The sequence below is a fragment of the Lynx canadensis genome, chromosome E1 (assembly GCF_007474595.2).
Source record: "Lynx canadensis isolate LIC74 chromosome E1, mLynCan4.pri.v2, whole genome shotgun sequence".
Lineage (NCBI taxonomy): Eukaryota > Metazoa > Chordata > Mammalia > Carnivora > Felidae > Lynx > Lynx canadensis.
In genome coordinates, this window is record NC_044316.2 from 27,541,174 (window position 1) to 27,559,109 (window position 17,936).

General features: G+C 37.4%; 1 protein-coding gene and 1 pseudogene across 1 annotated transcript in view; both read right to left on the reverse strand.

The window, feature by feature from the left end:
- The window catches only part of PPM1E (protein phosphatase, Mg2+/Mn2+ dependent 1E), a 227,555-nt gene that overhangs the window by 85,579 nt on the left and 124,040 nt on the right, over positions 1 to 17,936 (reverse strand). The gene's annotated exons all lie outside the window — the stretch shown is intronic.
- On the reverse strand, positions 15,705 to 16,545 carry LOC115501104 (annotated as a pseudogene).

Consider the following 17,936-nt stretch of genomic DNA (forward strand, 5'->3'; position numbering starts at 1 on the left):
AAAGAAGGAAGAAAGTTCACAGATACACACCTAATCTTACACCTTAAAGAGCTGGAAGAGGGGCGCCTGGGTGGCGCAGCCGGTTAAGCATCCGACTTCAGCCAGGTCACGATCTCGCGGTCCGTGAGTTCGAGCCCCGCGTCAGGCTCTGGGCTGATGGCTCAGAGCCTGGAGCCTGTTTCTGATTCTGTGTCTCCCTCTCTCTCTGCCCCTCGCCCGTTCATGCTCTGTCTCTCTCTGTCCCAAAAATAAATAAACGTTGAAAAAAAAAAAAATTTAAAAAAAAAAAAAGAGCTGGAAGAAGAACAGCAAATAAAACTCAAAATCAGCAGAAGACAGAAAATAATAAAGATGAGAGCAGAAATCAATGCTTCAAAACCAAAAACAAACAAAAAAAAAAACACCAAAAAACCAAAAAACGCCCAAAAACAGTAGAACAGATCAATGAAACCAGAAGCTGTTTCTTTGAAAGAATTAACAAAATTGATAAACCCCTAGCCACTTTGATGAAAAAGAAAAAAGAAAGGACCCAAATAAATAAAATCAAGAATGAAAGAGGACAGATCATAACCAACACAGCAGAAATACAAACAATAAGAGAATATTACGAGAAATTATATGCCAATAAAATAGGTAATATGGAAGCAATGGACAAATTCCTAGAGACATATAAACTACCAAAACTGAAACAGGAAGATCTAGAAAATTTCAACAGACCCATAACCAGTAAAGAAATCCAATTAGTAACCAAAATCTCCCAAAAAAACAAGAGTCCAAGGGGGTGCCTGGGTGGCTTAGTCAGTTGAGCATCCGACTTTGGCTCAGGTCTGATCTCACAGTTCGTGAGTTTGAGCCCTGCATCGGGCTCTGTGCTGATAGCTTGGAGCCTGGAGCCCACTTCAGATTCTGCATCTTCCTCTCTCTCTCTCTGACCCTCTCTAGCTCACACTCTCTTTCTCTCTCTCAAAAATAAATAAACAACAAATATTAAGAAAAAAAAAAAAAAAAGAGTCCAGGGCCAGATGGCTTTACAGGGGAATGTTACCAAACATTTAAGGAAGAGTTAACACCTATTCCCTTGAAGCTGTTCTAAAAAAAGACATGGAAGGAAAACTTACAACTCTTTTTATGAAGCTAGCATTACCTTGATTCCAAAACCAGACAAAGACCCTGCTAAAAAGGAGAACTATATACCAATTTCCCTGATGAACATGGATGCAAAAATTCTCAACAAGATACTAGACAACCGGAATCAACAATACATTTAAAAAATTATTCACCACGACCAAGTGGGATTTATACCTGGGAGGCAGGGCTGGTTCAATATCCACAAAACAATCAATGTGATACATCACATCAATGAAAGAAAGGACAAGAAGCACATGATCCTCTCAACAGATACAGAGAAAGCACTTGACAAAATACAGCATCCTTTCTTCATAAAATCCCTCAAGAAAGTAGGGATAGAAGGATCATACCTCAATATCATAAAATCCTATATGAAAGACCCACTGCTAATATCATCCTCAATGGGGAAAAACTGAGAGCTTTCCCCCTAAGGTCAGGGACAAGACAGGGATGTCCACCCTTGCCACTGTTATTCAACACACTATTAGAAGCCTTAGCCTCTGCCATCAGACAACACAAAGAAATAAAAGGCATCCAAATTGGCCAGGAAGAGGTCAAACTTTCACTCTTTGCAAATGACATGAATCTCTATATGGAAAACCCAAAAGATTCCACCAAAACACTGCCAGAACTGATCCATGAATTCAGCAAAGTTGCAGGATATAAAATCAATGCACAGAATCAGTTGCATTCCTATACACCAATAATGAAGCAACAGAAAGAGAAATCAAGGAATCAATCCCATTTACAATGCACCAAAACCCATAAAATACCTACGAATAAATCTAAGCAAAGAAGTGAAACATCTATACACTGAAAACTATAGAAAGCTTATGAAAGAAATGTAAGAAGACACAAAAAATGGAAAAATATTCCATGCTCCGGGATAGGAAGAACAAATATTGTTAAAATGTCAATATTATCCAAAGCAATCTACCTACTCAATGTAATACTGATCAAAATACCAGCGTTCTTCACAGAGCTAGAACCAACAATCCTAAAATGTGTATGGAACCAGAAAAGACTCCGAATAGCCAAAGCAATCTTGAAAAAGAAAACCAAAGCAGGAGGCATCACAATCCTGGACTTCAAGCTATATTACAAAGCTATAACCATTAAGACATTATGGTACTGGCACAAGAACCGACACTCAGATCAATGGAACAGAATAGAGAACCCAGAAATGGACCCACAAACGTATGGCCAACTAATCTTTGACAAAGCAGGAAAGAATATCCAATGGAATAAAGACAGTCTCTTCAACAAGTCGTGCTGGGAAAACTGGACAGCTATAGGCAAAAGAATAAACTGGACCACTTTCTTACACCATACATGAAAATAAACTCAAAATGGATTAACGACCTAAATGTGAGACCTGAAACTATAAAATTCCTAGAAGAAAACATAGGCAGTAATTTCTCTGACACTGCCCTAAAAACATTTTCCTAGATATGCCTCCTCAGACAAGGGAAGCACAAGCAAAAATAAAATATTTGGTCTGTACCAAAATACAAAGCCTTTGCACAGTGAAGGAAGCCATCAGCAAAATGAAAAGGCAACCTATTGAATGAGAGAAGATATTTGTAAATTATTCATCCAATAAAGTATTAATACCCAAAATATAAAAAGAACAACTCAACACTAAAATAATAATAGTAATAATATGTAATAACCCAATTAACAAATGGGCAGAGGACCTGAAAAGAAAGTTTTCCAAAGAAGACCTAATTTCTAAAGCAATCATAAGATATTTAAAAAATAACATTCATCTGGGGGCACTTGGGTGGCTCAGTGAGTTGAGGATCTGACTCTTCATTTAGGCTCAGGTCATGATCCCAGAATTGTGGGTGCAAGCCTGTCAGGCTCCACACTGATCATGGGGCCTGCTTACTATTCTCTCTTTCCCTCTGCCTATCTCCACTACTCGCTCTCTCACGTGCACACACTCTCTCAAATAAATAAATAAATGAATAAATAAATAAATAAATAAATAAATAAATAAATAAATAACATTCATCTGATGATTTCTGGTTTTAAAAAAATGCAGATTAGGCATATGCATTTACCTCTCCCCTAATAAAATAACAGCAAAATAAGCTACAGGGTTTAAATACACAAGGAAAAAGAAAACAGAAGAGAAGGCAACAATGGATAAAATATTTCAATATGTTTTTAGAAAAGGGAGAGCAATTGGAAGAGTGGTACCTGATTTATCAGGGTGAGAGAAGCTATAACCTTGGGGAATACTTGATGAAAACAGTCAATTCACCTTGCAAAGAACCTGGGAAACTCTCATACTTTGGAAGTACCAAGTAGGTGGAGAGGAAGAACAAAGTGAAAAACAGGATGACAGTCCATTGTGGGGAATAAGCTTAGGAATCTCTCGGGTTTACACCAATGAGATAACAAGGCATAAAGATATACAAAGTCACAGAATGCTACCCAAATTTGGGTAAACCAGATTGCCATCCCAAGAACGGGGGGGTGCAAAGGCACCAAGAATAGGGAGGTACAAAGGCACCCCAAAATACAGAGGGGGTGCAGAGCCCCCCAAATAGAGAGGGAGGGGCAAAGGCCCAAAATAGGAATGGGTGCAAAGGTGCCCAGTACATACGTATATGAAATAAACAAGATTAGATATTCAGGGTGGAAGCACTCCCAATTTAGTACTATAGCAGAAAAGCTGCTTTCACAGGAAGATAGGGCCAAGTTAGGTAAATTGGTGAACTGCTGGACTACGGACTGCTGCACTGCAGGCAAAGCAGCCCAGAGTGGAGAGGTTAACAAAAGAAAAGGTGCCTTGTTAACCCTGAGGTTATTCCCCCTATTTGTCTCATCCCCTAGACTAGCTAAGTTAAACAGACACGGTGCCTCCTGTCTGCCATTAACAACCATCTGCCTGGCACCAGGATTTTGTTTTATATTGATCCTAACCTCAAACACTGTATATCTTCAAAACCCCCATCTTCCCTCACATCCCCAAGTTAATGTTCCCAGTTTCTTTGTCTCTTTTTTATGCCCATCACGTTTGTAAGTCTTCTGATCTGAATAAATACAGGGCAAGGACCCTTATTCGGGGCTCTTGTCTTTTCCCAGACATTAGCCATCTCTCACTTTAATCCTGCATCCGCTCTTTTGATGGCCAAAAGAGAACTTTAGAGTCTACGACAGTCCATGTGGGTGAAATGTTGATTCCCCTTCACCGTCCTACATACAGAATGGCGGCGGCTAAGTGCACACACTCCAGCCCTGGTGGGAGAATGGAAATTTATCCTCTAGAGATATTGAAAAGGAACATCTAGACTTGGAGACACCAGGCGGCATAGAGAGTAGAGATGATATGGACTGAAAAGAAAAACATTTATTGAAATACTAAATCTTAGGATTAATTCCTCTAACCATTCTTCTACTCTATCCCACCCCTAATCCCAACTCCACCCCAGAACACTTGCATTTAATGCCCCAGGGAAAAAAAGGAAAGGTCTTTTCTGGAGGAAATGAACAATCCCAGAGAAAAATCCTCCTCATAGTGACATATGGTCATGTCTCTATCCTACCATCCGAAAGTGAGGCTTACCTAAAATAAGTCTTCTTATTTCCAAAGAGTTTTTAATCGATCAGTTTAAAATATATACAAACCATCAAGGGTCATCAACTTGTGAGGAAATCATGAAAGATTAAAAGCAGGTATCATAAAAGCTATTTGGTATTTAAAATGATTGATGAAATAAGGCATTAAATAGAGATTACAAAAATCTTCAAGAAAGTAGAATTAAACAAGAAATGGAAAATCAAAGAAAAGGTAAGATAGTTCAAGCATCAGTGTAGTGAGATTAACTTTGACTAATAGGAGAATATCCAATGGAATAAAGACAGTCTCTTCAGCAAGTGGTGCTGGGAAAACTGGACAGCGACATACAGAAGAATGAACCTGGACCACTTTCTTACACCATACACAAAAAGAAACTCAAAATGGAAGAAAGACCTCAATGTAAGACAGGAAGCCATCAAAATCCTCCTGGAGAAAGCAGGCAAAAACCTCTTTGATCTTGCCCGCAGCAACTTCTTACTCAACATGTCTCAGGAGGCAAGGGAAACAAAAGCAAAAATGAACTACTGGGACCTCATCAGAATAAAAAGCTTCTGCACAGCAAAGGAAACAATCAGCAAAACGACAGAAAAGGAGATGGATGGAACTGGAGGAACGTGGATGGAACTGGAGGTTATTATGCTAAGTGAAATTAGTCAGAGAAAGACAAAAATTATATGACTTCACTCATATGAGGACTTTAAGAGACAAAACAGATGAACATAAGGGAAGGGAAACAAAAGTAATATAAAAACAGGGAGGGGGACAAAACAGAAGAGACTCATAAATATGGAGAACAAACTGAGGATTACAGGAGGGTTTATGGGAGGGGGAATGGGCTAAAGGGTAAGGGCACTAAGGAATCCACTCCTGAAATCATTGTTGCACTATATGCTAACCAATTTGGATGTAAATTTTAAAAAATAAAAAACAAGCTAAACAACAACAAAAAATTTTGACTAATAGGAATTCCAGGAAAAGAGGACAGAAAAAAGAGAGGGGGAAAAAATAAGAGCAAATACTTATTAAGGGCATACTATATGTGATAGACATTGTTCTAAGTGCTTCAGATAATTTAAAATATTTTTAAGTTTAGTTATTTATTTTGAGAGAGAGAGAGAGAGAGCAGGGAAGGGGCAGAGAGACAGAGAGAACCCCAAGCAGGCTCCGTGCCATTATTGCGCAGAGCCTGATGTGGGGCTCAATTCCATGAACCAGGAGATCATGACCTGAGCTGAAATCAAGAGTTGGTTGCTTAACCGAATGAGTCATCCAGGCACCCAGTGCTTTAAATAATTTTAATTAACTAATTAATTCTCTGGTTACTCTATGAGGTAGGTATTATTATATCCCCATCTTAAAGATGAAGAAAATTAGGAATGTAGAGGTTAATTGAATAGCTAGTAGGTGGCAGAGCCAGAGTTCAAACCCAAGCAGTCTGGTGCCATAACTCACACTCTCAACAACTATATACTGCTGTCTCTCTATCAAAGAAATAATATGAGGCAGTGCATCCTGGGTCGGTGTAGCCATGGCAGCTTTTGTCCTTTCTGCCATGTCTGTGACTGCCTGTAGCCTTCGTGCCACCACCCTGGGTCCCCACACTGGCGGCAGCCCAGCCACTCAATATCACCCTGTGCCCCCCAGGGGCCTGTATGAGGCCTGGGGCTTCGCGTTTGGCCTCGGTGGTCATGCAGGTTCCAGTTACACAGTTATACCACCAGTACCGTGATGAACCCCGTTGGTCATTAGAGGGAATCAAGGACTGTGTTCTTTACATCTTAAAACTCTATGACAAGATTGATCCTGAAAAGCTCTCAATAAATTCCCACTTTATGAGAGAGTTGGGCCTAGACAGTTTGGACCAAGTGGAGATTATCATGGTCATGGAGGACAAATTTGGGTTTGAAATTCCTGATACAGATGTTGAGAAGTTAGTATGTCCACAAGAAACTGAGATCACATTGCGGATAAGGAGGATGTACAGTAAAACCCTGGATTTTGAGTAACTTGTTCTGCGAGTGTTTTGCAAGACAAAGAAAACATTTCTAATAAATGTCTTGCAATACGAGTAGTATGTGATGCCAAATGTCACATGATCACCCCTGAGCCAATTGTTCTTCTCTCTCTCTCTCTCTCTCTCTCTCTCTCTCTCTCACTGCAGGATTGGGGGTGATCCCATGTTCTGATGCTTGGTCTGAGGCTGCAGTGTTTGGCAGAAATCAGTGATTTTTCAGAAGTTGCAAAGTGCCCACAACTGACACTAGTGTATTTTTTGTCACTTCAAAGCACCTATGGACAGTCCTTTGCTTCTCCATACCAGAGTAGGTTTAGAAATCCTTTGCTTCATTCTAGGTCAGGCTGCCTGCAGGTAATGATCCTTTCCTCTGCTGCCTTATTACCAGTTACATTAAATACAGCATATGACAGGAGTTTATTAATACTGTATTGTAGTAAACATCCATGTGAGCATATATAATGGCTCCTATGTAGAAAAAGATTCCACTGAGCCAATAGATAGCAGTGATTCCATTAGTGATAGTGAAAGTCATCCTACACAATAACCCTCCTCTCTCCTGTCTCCCTCACACCAGCCACGAAGGTTTTCAAAGCTAAGTGCAGGTTAATTTATTTTTCTTTATATTTTTTATTTTTTATTATACTACATACAGTATTTTAATCATTTTTATAGGAATATTTTTGAGTTGGCAACGAATCATCTGAGTTTCCATGATTTCTTATGGGGAAATTTGCTTTGATATATAAGTGCTTTGGATTAAAAACATGTTTAAAGAACGAATTATGCTAGCAAACAGAAATTATTTTCGGTTATGAATAAAATATCAGATGTCTTTTTTCTCTTAGAGAAGACTCAAAAGATGCTAGCAAGTGTCTGGAACTGAGAATGTGTTTTGGCATTATTGTTGTCTTTGACAGAGAAATTCTGTTTTGACTTGTATTTTATTTTATTTTACTTCTTAAATTTTACTTAAATTCAAATTAGTTAACATACAGTGTAGTCGTGGCTTCAGGAGTAGAACCCAGTTATTCATCCCTTACATCTGAACTCAGTGCTCTTTCAGAAAAGTATCTTCCTAAATCCCCATCACCCATTTAAGCCATACCCCCACCCCCACCCCTCCAGCAACCCTTAGTTTGTTCTCTGTATTTAAGAGTCTCTTATGGTTTACCTCCCTCTCTGTTTTTATCTTATTTTTCCTTCCCTTCCCCTATGTTCATCTGTTGAGTTTTTCAAGGAAAGCTTTCAAACTCATTCTATGAAGCCAGCATTACCTTGATTCCAAAACCAGAAAAAGACCCCACTAAAGAGAATTACAAGCCAATTTCCCTGATGAACATGGATGCAAAAATTCTCAACAAGATACCAGCAAATCAAATTCAACAGTACATTAAAAATAATTCTTCACCATAATCAAGCGGGATTCATTCCTGGGTTTCAGGGTTGGTTCAATATTCTCAAATCAATTAACATGATACATCACATTTAATAAAAGAAAGGATAAGAACCATATGATCCTTTCAATAGATGGAGAAAAAGCATTTGACAAAATACAGCATCCTTTCTTGATAAAAACCCTCAAGAAAATAGGGATAGAAGGAACATATCTTAACATCATAAAAGTCTTATATGAAAGGCCCATAGCTAATATCATCCTCAATGGGGAAAAACTGAGGGCTTTCCTCCTACAATCAGAACACAACAAGGATGTCCACCCTCACCACTGTTGTTCAACATAGTGTTGGAAGTCCTAGCCTCAGCAATCAGACAACAAAAAGGAAGAAGTCAAACTTTCACTCTACATGTATCATGTCATCTGATACTCTACAGGGAAAACCTGAAAGACACCAAAAAACTGCTAGAGCTGATACATGAATTCAGCAAAGTCGCAGGATATAAAATCAATGGACATAAATTAGTTGCATTTCTATACACCAATAATGAAGCAACAGAAAGTGGTATCAAGGAATCGATCCCAATTACAATTATACCAAAACCCATAAAATACTTAGGAATAAACCTAACCAAACAGGTAAAAGATCTGTACATTGAAAACTATAGAAAGCCTATGAAAGAAATTGAAGAAGACACAAAAAAATGGAAAAACATTCCATGCTAATGGATTTGAAGAACAAATATGGTTAAAATGTCAATACTACCCAAGCAATCTACACATTCAATGCAATCCCAATCAAAATAACAGCATCCTAAACAATCCTAAAATTTGTATGGAACCACAAAAAAACCCGAATAGCCAAAGAAATGTTGAAAAAGATAACCAAAGCTGGAGGCATCACAATCCTGGACTTTAACTTGTATTACAAAGCTGTAACCATCAAGACAGTATGGTATTGGCAGAAAAACAGACACATAGATCAACAAAATAGAATAGAGAACCCAGAAATGGGCCTACACAAATATGGCCAATTGATCTTCAACAAAGCAGAAAAGAGTATCCAATGGGCAAAATAGACTTGTATTTAAATTGTCTGTTTTACCCTTTGAAAATAAATCTATAAAACCAGAAAAGAGAGAGAGAGAGAGAGAGAGAGAGAGAGAGAGAGAAAGAAAGAAAGAAAGAAAGAAAGAAAGAAAGAAAGAAAGAAAGAAAGAAAGAATAAGTGAGACTTCCAGGTTTAGAGGGCAAATTGAACACATTCAACTTGCCCCCTCCAGAAACCCTGCCAGGCAATGGTAAAGGGAATATTTTAAAATAATAACTGAAAGAGAGGAAGAAAAAAGGCGACACAAAGTAGATGATGGAGTGGCAACTGAAGTAGCAGGACACAGAAAGCCAAGTCTTAAACCAACAGTGAGGAAAGCTGAGAACAAACCCAATATATACAAAAGAATCCTCTAAATAAACAAAAACTGGCCACACTAAGTACCTGTAGAACTGGGGGTAAGTGGCAAATGGAATGGATAAAATAAGAAAAACTGAGTGAAAGCTGTTTAAGAAGCTGGTGCATCCCTAGATGCCCCATTCCACACCTAGATGACTACCTTCCCTAACTTCCCAATTTTGGCAGAAGTCTGCAGCTTTTTCCCTCAAGAGGATAAAACAGGCATCTCTTGATGAAGAGACACCAGAAACTGTTGAGGGCATAAGTACTATAGTAAAAAACAAGGGGATTAAGTGATTTTATACATAGGTTAATGCTGAATTCACAGATTAGCAGTTCTCCTCCCTGATTCTATTGAACCAGACAGATGAAATGGAGTTAGGGTCAGAAGTTCCCCCAAATAAATAAAATAAAATAAAATAAAATAAATAAAATAAAATAAAATAAAATAAAAAAAATAAAATAAAATAAAATAAAATAAAAAAAAAAAATAAAATAATAAAATAAAATAAAATAAAATAAAAAAATAAAATAAAATAAAATAAAATAAAATAAAATAAAATAAATACAATACAGAAGAAAAAGAAGACGAAGACAATGACAACAGAGTAGAAATAGTAGCAGTAGTAGTAGTTTCCCTAACAAATGGCTCAACCAGATTATCCTACAATAAAAGTCAAATTTGATTTAAGGGGTGCCTGCGTGGCTCAGTCAGTTAAGCATCTGACTTCGGCTCAGGTCACGATCTCACAGTTTGTGAGTTCGAGCTCCACATCGGGCCCTGTGCTGACAGTGTGGAGTCCACTTAAGATCCTGTCTCCCTTTCTCTCTGGCCCTCCTCCACTCATGCTCTGGCTCTCTCAAAAATAAAAATAAACAGGGGCGCCTGGGTGGCTCAGTCGGTTGAGCGTCCGACTTCGGCTCAGGTCATGATCTCACAGTCCGTGAGTTCGAGCCCTGCGTTGGGCTCTGTGCTGACAGCTCAGAGCCTGGAGCCTGCTTCGGATTCTGTGTCTCCCTCTCTCTCTGACCCTCCCCCGTTCATGCTCTGTCTCTGTCTCAAAAATAAACATTAAAAAAATAATAAAAATTAAAAATAAAAATAAACATTAAAAAAAATCTTTAAAAAAATCCTCAAGGGGTGCCTGGGTGGCTCAGTGGGTTAAGCATCCAACTTCAGCTCGGGTCATGATCTGCCAGTTCGTGAGTTTGAGACCTGTGTCGGGCTCTGTGCTGACAGCTCGGAGCCTGAAGTCTTCTTCGGATTCTGTGTCTCCCTCTTTCTCTGCCCCTGACCCACACACACTCTGTCTCTGTCTCTCTCAAAAATAAATAAACATTAAAAAACAATTTAAAATAAAAAAATAAATCCTCAATATCTAAAACAGTATGTAAATATACAAAAATAGATTTGGAATGGAACATACCAAAATGGTGATTTCTTGATAGGGGAGTAAGTTGGGGGGTTGAGGGAAGCTTTTGCTTTTTATTGTATATATTTCCATTTTAAAACATTTTACAATGGGGGTGCTGGGTGGCTCAGTCAGTTAAGCGACTGACTTCAACTCAGGTCATGATCTCACAGTTAGTGGATTTAAGCCAGGAGTCGGGCTCTGTGTTGACAGAGAAGAGCCTGGAGCCTGCTTCAAGTTCTGTGTCTCCCTCTCTCTGCCCTTCCCCTCCTCATGCTCTCTCTCTCTCTCAAAAATAAAATAAAACATTAAAATTTTTTTTAAAAAAGCTTTTACAATGAACATATTTTCATCTATTATATTCTTGCAATTTTTTAAAATATTTTATTCATCTAGGAGCAGCTGGCATGGTTCAGTTGGTTGAGCACCCGGTCAACTCTTGATTTTGACTCAGGTCATAATCCCAGGGTCATGGGATCCAGCCCCATGTCCTGTTCTGCACTGCGTCCTGAGCATGGAGCCTACTTAAGATTTTTCTTTCTCTCTCAAAATAAAAATTTTTGTAAATGCTTTAAAGATTTTATTTTTCTACACCCAACACAGGGTTCGAATTCACAACCCCAGAATCAAGAGTCACATGCTCCACCGACTGAGACAGTGAGGTGCCTCCATTTGTGTAATTTTTAAAAAATGTTTATTTATTTTGAGAGAGAGAAACTGAGTAGGGAAGGGTTGAGAGAGAGAGACAGAGACAGAGACAGAGACAGAGACAGAATCCCAAGCAGGCTCTGCACTGACAGCATGGGGTTCCATGCTGATGAGCTCGAAGCCACAAACCATGAGATCATGACCTGACCTGAAATCAAGAGTCAGTCGCCCAACATACTGAGCCACCTAGGTGCCCCTGTGTTAATTTTTTAAAGAGAGAAAATAAAGGGAAGAAGTGAAAGGAAAATAAAAAAGGACTGGTATAATACTTAGTAGGTGGGGAATATTTTCTTTAATTAATTAGAATCTCAAAAACAAGACTAAATAATAATGATTTTACTTGCTGTGTAATATTCTACTTGATGAGGACATTAAAGTCACCACCAAAGCACTTAAGACAATAAAATCTACAGAAAGTGAAATATGTATCTTATATATATTACATATATATTTCTTAATAACCAAAAACAGTAGACTATTACCAACTTAAAAAAAAAAAAACTCTTGCACAACAGAATCAGAAGAGAAATTTTCTCTTAACAATTATGCTTTTAAGAAGTCTGCAATTCTAGCCAAAAGATTACATATTCAGGAGATATCACCAGATTCTTTCCTAAAAAATTATTATAGACTCTCACTGCTCTATTCTGGCAAAGTACTTATGTTTACACTTCTTTTGTGTAAAACCCTGCAGGAATCTTCATATTCCTGATCCTGTTGATTAAGAAAACACTAACCTCCCATTTAAGTCCAAGACTACTGAAAATGTTGAAACCCAAATCTTTTTAAAAGTTAATTTATTTCAGTGCCTAACTTTGTTTTCTTAAATGATAACCTAATTTTAGATTTTAAACATATGGTCAAAAATTAAAGGTAACAGTAAAACATTACAAGTTGTATTTTGTTTCAAAGATATTAAAAATAATAAGTGCATTAAAATATTTTCTGGTGTGCCTAGGTGGCTCAGTCAGTTGAGTGTCTGATTCCTGGTTTTGGCTCAGGTCATGATCTCAGAGTCATGGGATTGAGCCTCGAGTTGAGCTCCATACTGAATGTGGAGCCTGCTTAAGATTCTCTCTCTGTCTCTCTCTTCCTCTCTCTCTCTCTCCCTCTGCCCCTTTCTTCTGCTCATGCTCTGCTCTAAAATAAAAACAAAATAATCATAAAATAAATTCTTTCAAAGTGTGTTTCTAATTCTGTAAGTCCTTGGATGCACCTTTTGCAACATAATCAGAATATTCAGTTAAGATCTCCCACTAAAAATTTGTACAAAGAGTAAAACTAAGTAGTTGAAAAGCATTTTAGTTCCTAGCTGCCAAATTCCAGAGTCTAGATTATTGCAGGAACACCCTGCTGTCATCTCTATCTAGCAAGAGTTCTGAAGGAAAAAAGAGAAAAATATGTTGAAAGATGGGGAAAATAAAATCATTATAGTTTGGCACCTTTTTTGGATAACTCATCAGTTTCATGTCACCATTTCTTCATTTAGCAGCGATTGAATTACTAAAATTCGACTGAATTACTAAAAAGAAGAAATAGATATCATCTGTAACTTTGTTCCCCAACTTTGAGCAGCAAAAGTCAGTTTTCATAAATATTTTCAAAACTATACTTGAGGGGCACCTGGGTGGCTCAGCCGGTTAAGCCGCCGACTTCGGCTCAGGTCATGATCTCGCGGCCCGTGAGTTCGAGCCCCGCGTCGGGCTCTGTGCTGACCCTCAGAGCCTGGAGCCTGTTTCAGATTCTGTGTCTCCCTCTCTCTCTGACCCTCCCCCGTTCATGCTCTGTCTCTCTCTGTCTCAAAAATAAATAAACGTTAAAAAATTAAAAAAAAACAAAAACAAAAAAAAACTATACTTGATGACTCTCTAAACGGATCTTAAACTCCTAAAATATTCTTAGTTTCCAGATGATTACTTGATCTGTGTTTTCCATTTGTATTTTCCCCCTAGGTAGCAGATTAAGATCTTTTACTGAATTTATTAAATTGACGACTTGCTTGGCATATTTCTCATAACAAATACAAATAAGTAAGTAATGTAAAGTCACTCTTTCCTTATTTGGAAGTTTGGCCACAAGAAATGATTCCCCCTTTCAAACTTTTATTTCTTATTTTACTTTTGATAATAGCTTCACTGATATAATATATATAATTCACATATCAAACTTTTATTATTTATAGTTCTACTTACTATAATCTTTCAATGACCATCTAACCATTAATAACAAAATCTCTCTCAATTTTTCTGTTTGTAAACTGTTACCCCTAAGAAAACTAGGAGTTAAAGAAAAATGTTTATTTATTTTTATGGGGGGGCAGAGAGAGAGGGAGAGAGAGCATCTTAAGCATCTTAATTAAGTTAAGAATCTTAATCTTAAAAATCCTAAAATATGGATGCCTGGGTGGCTCAGTCATTTAAGTGTCTGATTTCAGCGTAGGTCATGGGTCATGATTCACGGTCACGATCTCACAGTTCATGAGTTTGAGCCCCACATCGGGCTCTATGTTGACAGCTCAGAGCCTGGAACCTGCTCTGGATTCTGTGTCTCCCTCTCTCTCTGCCCCTCCCCTACACTCACTGCATCTCTCTCTCCCTCAAAAATAAACATTTAAAAAAATCCTAAAATAAAATTAAAAAGAAACTTTTAAAATACAATTTGTTGAAAAATTGAGGTTTCCTATAATATAGACCAAAGAACTCCCAGCAATCTGTAAAATCATTGTGAAGATGTATTTATCTCTTTGGTAGGGAAGTGATAAGTTTAGAAATATAACATGTGAACCAGCTATTTATTCCTTGAAAAACAGGAATTAGAAAATTTAAAAAGCAGTATCTTGATTTTCCATTTTTCTTTTCCTTTAGAAAAATCTCACCCTTTTCATTAACAATGGAGAATATGCTTCACATTCCCTAATGATGTCCCAAAGCTACTTGTGTTGGTTATGCAAATAGTTTTACTATATGGTCAAATTTTAAAAAGCAAAACATAACTATTTAAAATATCTTAAGTTCAAATACTATAGATTTTACAATAATGTGTAGTAATTTAATTCAACATGCATATATTTCATTTAGGAGATATATTTTAACCAACCACTGTTAAAATCTAATAATTTAGGTTGAAATCTAAAATTTTACAAACTGTCTTCAGCTTTCTCAATCATTATAATGTCCTAATTATCTTCAATCTTTTGATTTAGTATCAGTTTCTGACTTATTCTATAAGTAAAAAATTTAAATTTTAATTCCTTACATTTCAGGAAGAAGACTAGAAATAACAACCTACCCATTAATGAATAAATATTTTAAGTTTGCCAGTATTTCACAATTTTCTGTGAAAAAATCAAGAAATATATCACTATATCATTATAGCAGATTTCAAAATACTAGTCTCAGATTACAGAATTCCCTACCTACTGACATTTTGGTTATCTGCAGAAAAGCCAAAACCTGCAAGCAACATGGCAATTAAATACAGGAAAATGTTTCTGAACGAAAGAAAGGAAGGAAGAAAAAAGTTTCCTAATTTTCTGATAAAATAAAGACCATAGTCTTTTGTTTATAAATACAAGGAAAATGTTCTGAAACTCAACTAAAAAGTTAAGGATAATAAAAATAACATTCCTTCAAAAATTAATCAAGATTGTAGAAATTTTACCTTATACAAATTGTCTCTACATACAAATATGAAATTTTATTCTTGGAGATGAAACTTTTTTTTTATATATATAAGTAGGATCCATGCCCAACATGGGGTTTGGACTCACAACTTTAAGATTGAGAGTCTCATGCTCTACCAACTGAGCCAACCAGATATCCCCTATTCTTGGAGATGAAATCTTATAGAACATGCTATAAACTACAATACACTTGCTAGTAAATGAATAGCATTTTGAGTGCTTCCCAAAGGCAAAAACAAAACTTCTGAAGCAAAATAAAAACTCATGTTCATAATATATTTTTTCCAACTTTTAAAAGCTGCTTAGTTTTTGCCATCAACCTTATTTCCATTTTGTTTAAGAGTTTGTGGAAGAACAGCTTAAGACCACTCAGTTGTTGTTCTTGCCCATTTAGTGGCCTGAGCAGTGGAAGCTGCAGATCAGTCTTCAGTGGCAGGCTGAACACTCCAGTCTTTAGTAGAGAACTGTTCTATGGGCAGAGAGGGCACCTCTACACCTTCATACCAGTCAACTGCTTCCAAGTCCAGGAGCAGTCCATTCACCTTTAAGTTCCTCCTTGGTCACAGCCTCTTCAGCAGCAGGGTGCTCTTTGTTTTCAGTCTCTTTAGGATCTCTGGAGAAGTAGAGATTAGGCATGACTTCCCACGGGTGTTCATGGGAGACAGTGCCACACATGCACACAATTTCCCAGGCCAGTATCTACCATATCACACCCAATGAGTGAGCTCCCTTGTTGCAAGGGATGTCAGTATCTACACAGCACAGAAGAAAGTCTGTGTTACACCAAGCAATGGTAGGCATATTAACAAAAGACACTGTGGCAGACCTGGTGGTCAGCCTTGGGATCAATAACCTCTGGAAGTCTTGGCTCCCAGAAGGCTATCTGGATCTGATTAATGGAGGTTCTAGGAGTGAAGTGGCCAGCAACAGCAATGGCTCCAATGGCAGCAGCAAACTTCACCACAGCTTGCTGGCCAGTATTCCAGAATGACAGGACACTGACATCAGCCGAGTTTTCAACTGTACCAAAGGCATGAGCTGCCAGTGGAAGCCATCACTTTTCCTTTTGTAGATGTATTGTTCCACTTAGAAGTCGAGGTTCCTACTGCAAGGAATTTGAGGACATTCTCCTTTACTTGCAGAACATCAAGGACTCCAAACATTGTGAAATTTTCCCTTTAAGTTATGAATGGAACCCAGAACATTATATGGGTAGTGCAGAAAGGGCATAATACATTTAAATCACAAGCCATGGCACTCATTATGCAGTTTAACAAGATATAACCTCTCAACAAATGAAAAACATAAACTCTTTATTTTTTGTAGAGATGTAAAGTCATCGGTACTCCATGGAGTCACTCTATTCAGGTGAGGTCTTTGTACAACAGTTCTCATTAATGACAGTGCAAATGTGCTGGCATCCTAGGAATTTTTCATTAAGATTCAAACTAGCTGCATCCTATCTCATGGGTCTCTTCTTTGATGAGCTGCATTTTTCTCCTTGCTTGTACTATCTATGGTATTAGTAATAATTAGAACTAAATCAGATTTAATTACAGTAACTTTCAAATAAGGTACTAAATATAGTTCTTTGTTCAGTCAACTGTGTCCATAAAAATCACAGCCATGTTTAAAACAATATACACAGAATTCTATTAAATTATGTTCTGGGATAATTGATCATAATTTTAGCAAAATGAACTTTGTTCTGCCACATGGGTCTCAAAATGGCAATACCTGAAACACTGATTTACAAGTATAGTGTATACAGTACCTGTTCATTTTGAAACCAGAAAAAAGTATTGCTTCTATTAGTACCAAGCAAAGAAAGATCAAAGTAAATTTGATCAGGTTCAGCCAAGTGCAAGAAAGAAAAACCCTCTGACTCACGTTTTTACACAGTCCTCAATGTGTCAATTTAAAGCTTACTTTCTTCTTTTTTAAATTTTAATTCCAGTATAGTTAACATATAGTGTTCTATTAGTTTCAGGGTATACAATACAGTGATTCAACAATTCTATGTATCACCCAGTGCTTATCATGATGTGTGCACTCCCTAATCCCCATCACCTATTTCACCCATCCCCCCCCCACCTCCACTCTGGTAAACATCATTTTGTTCTCTATAGTTGTCAGTTTCTCAGTTTGACTCTCTATGTCCTTTGTTTGTTTGTTTTCTTAAATTCCACATATGAGTGAAATCATATGGTATTTGTCATTATATTCTCTAGCTCCATCTATGTCATTGCAAATGGAAGATTTCATTCTTTTTATAGCTAAATAATATTCCATTGTGTGTGTGTATATATACAATAAGATGTGGTGTGTATATATATATATCTTATTTATCAATTTATCACACACCTTATTTATCAATTAATGTATCATTGCACACTTGGGCTGCTTCCATAGTTTGGCTATTATAAATAATGTTGCTATAGGGGCACCTGGGTGGTCAGTTGGTTATGCATCCCACTCTTAACATCAGCTCAGGTCATGATCTCAAGTTTCATGAATTCAAGCCTCGCATTGGGCTCTGCACTGACAGTGTGGA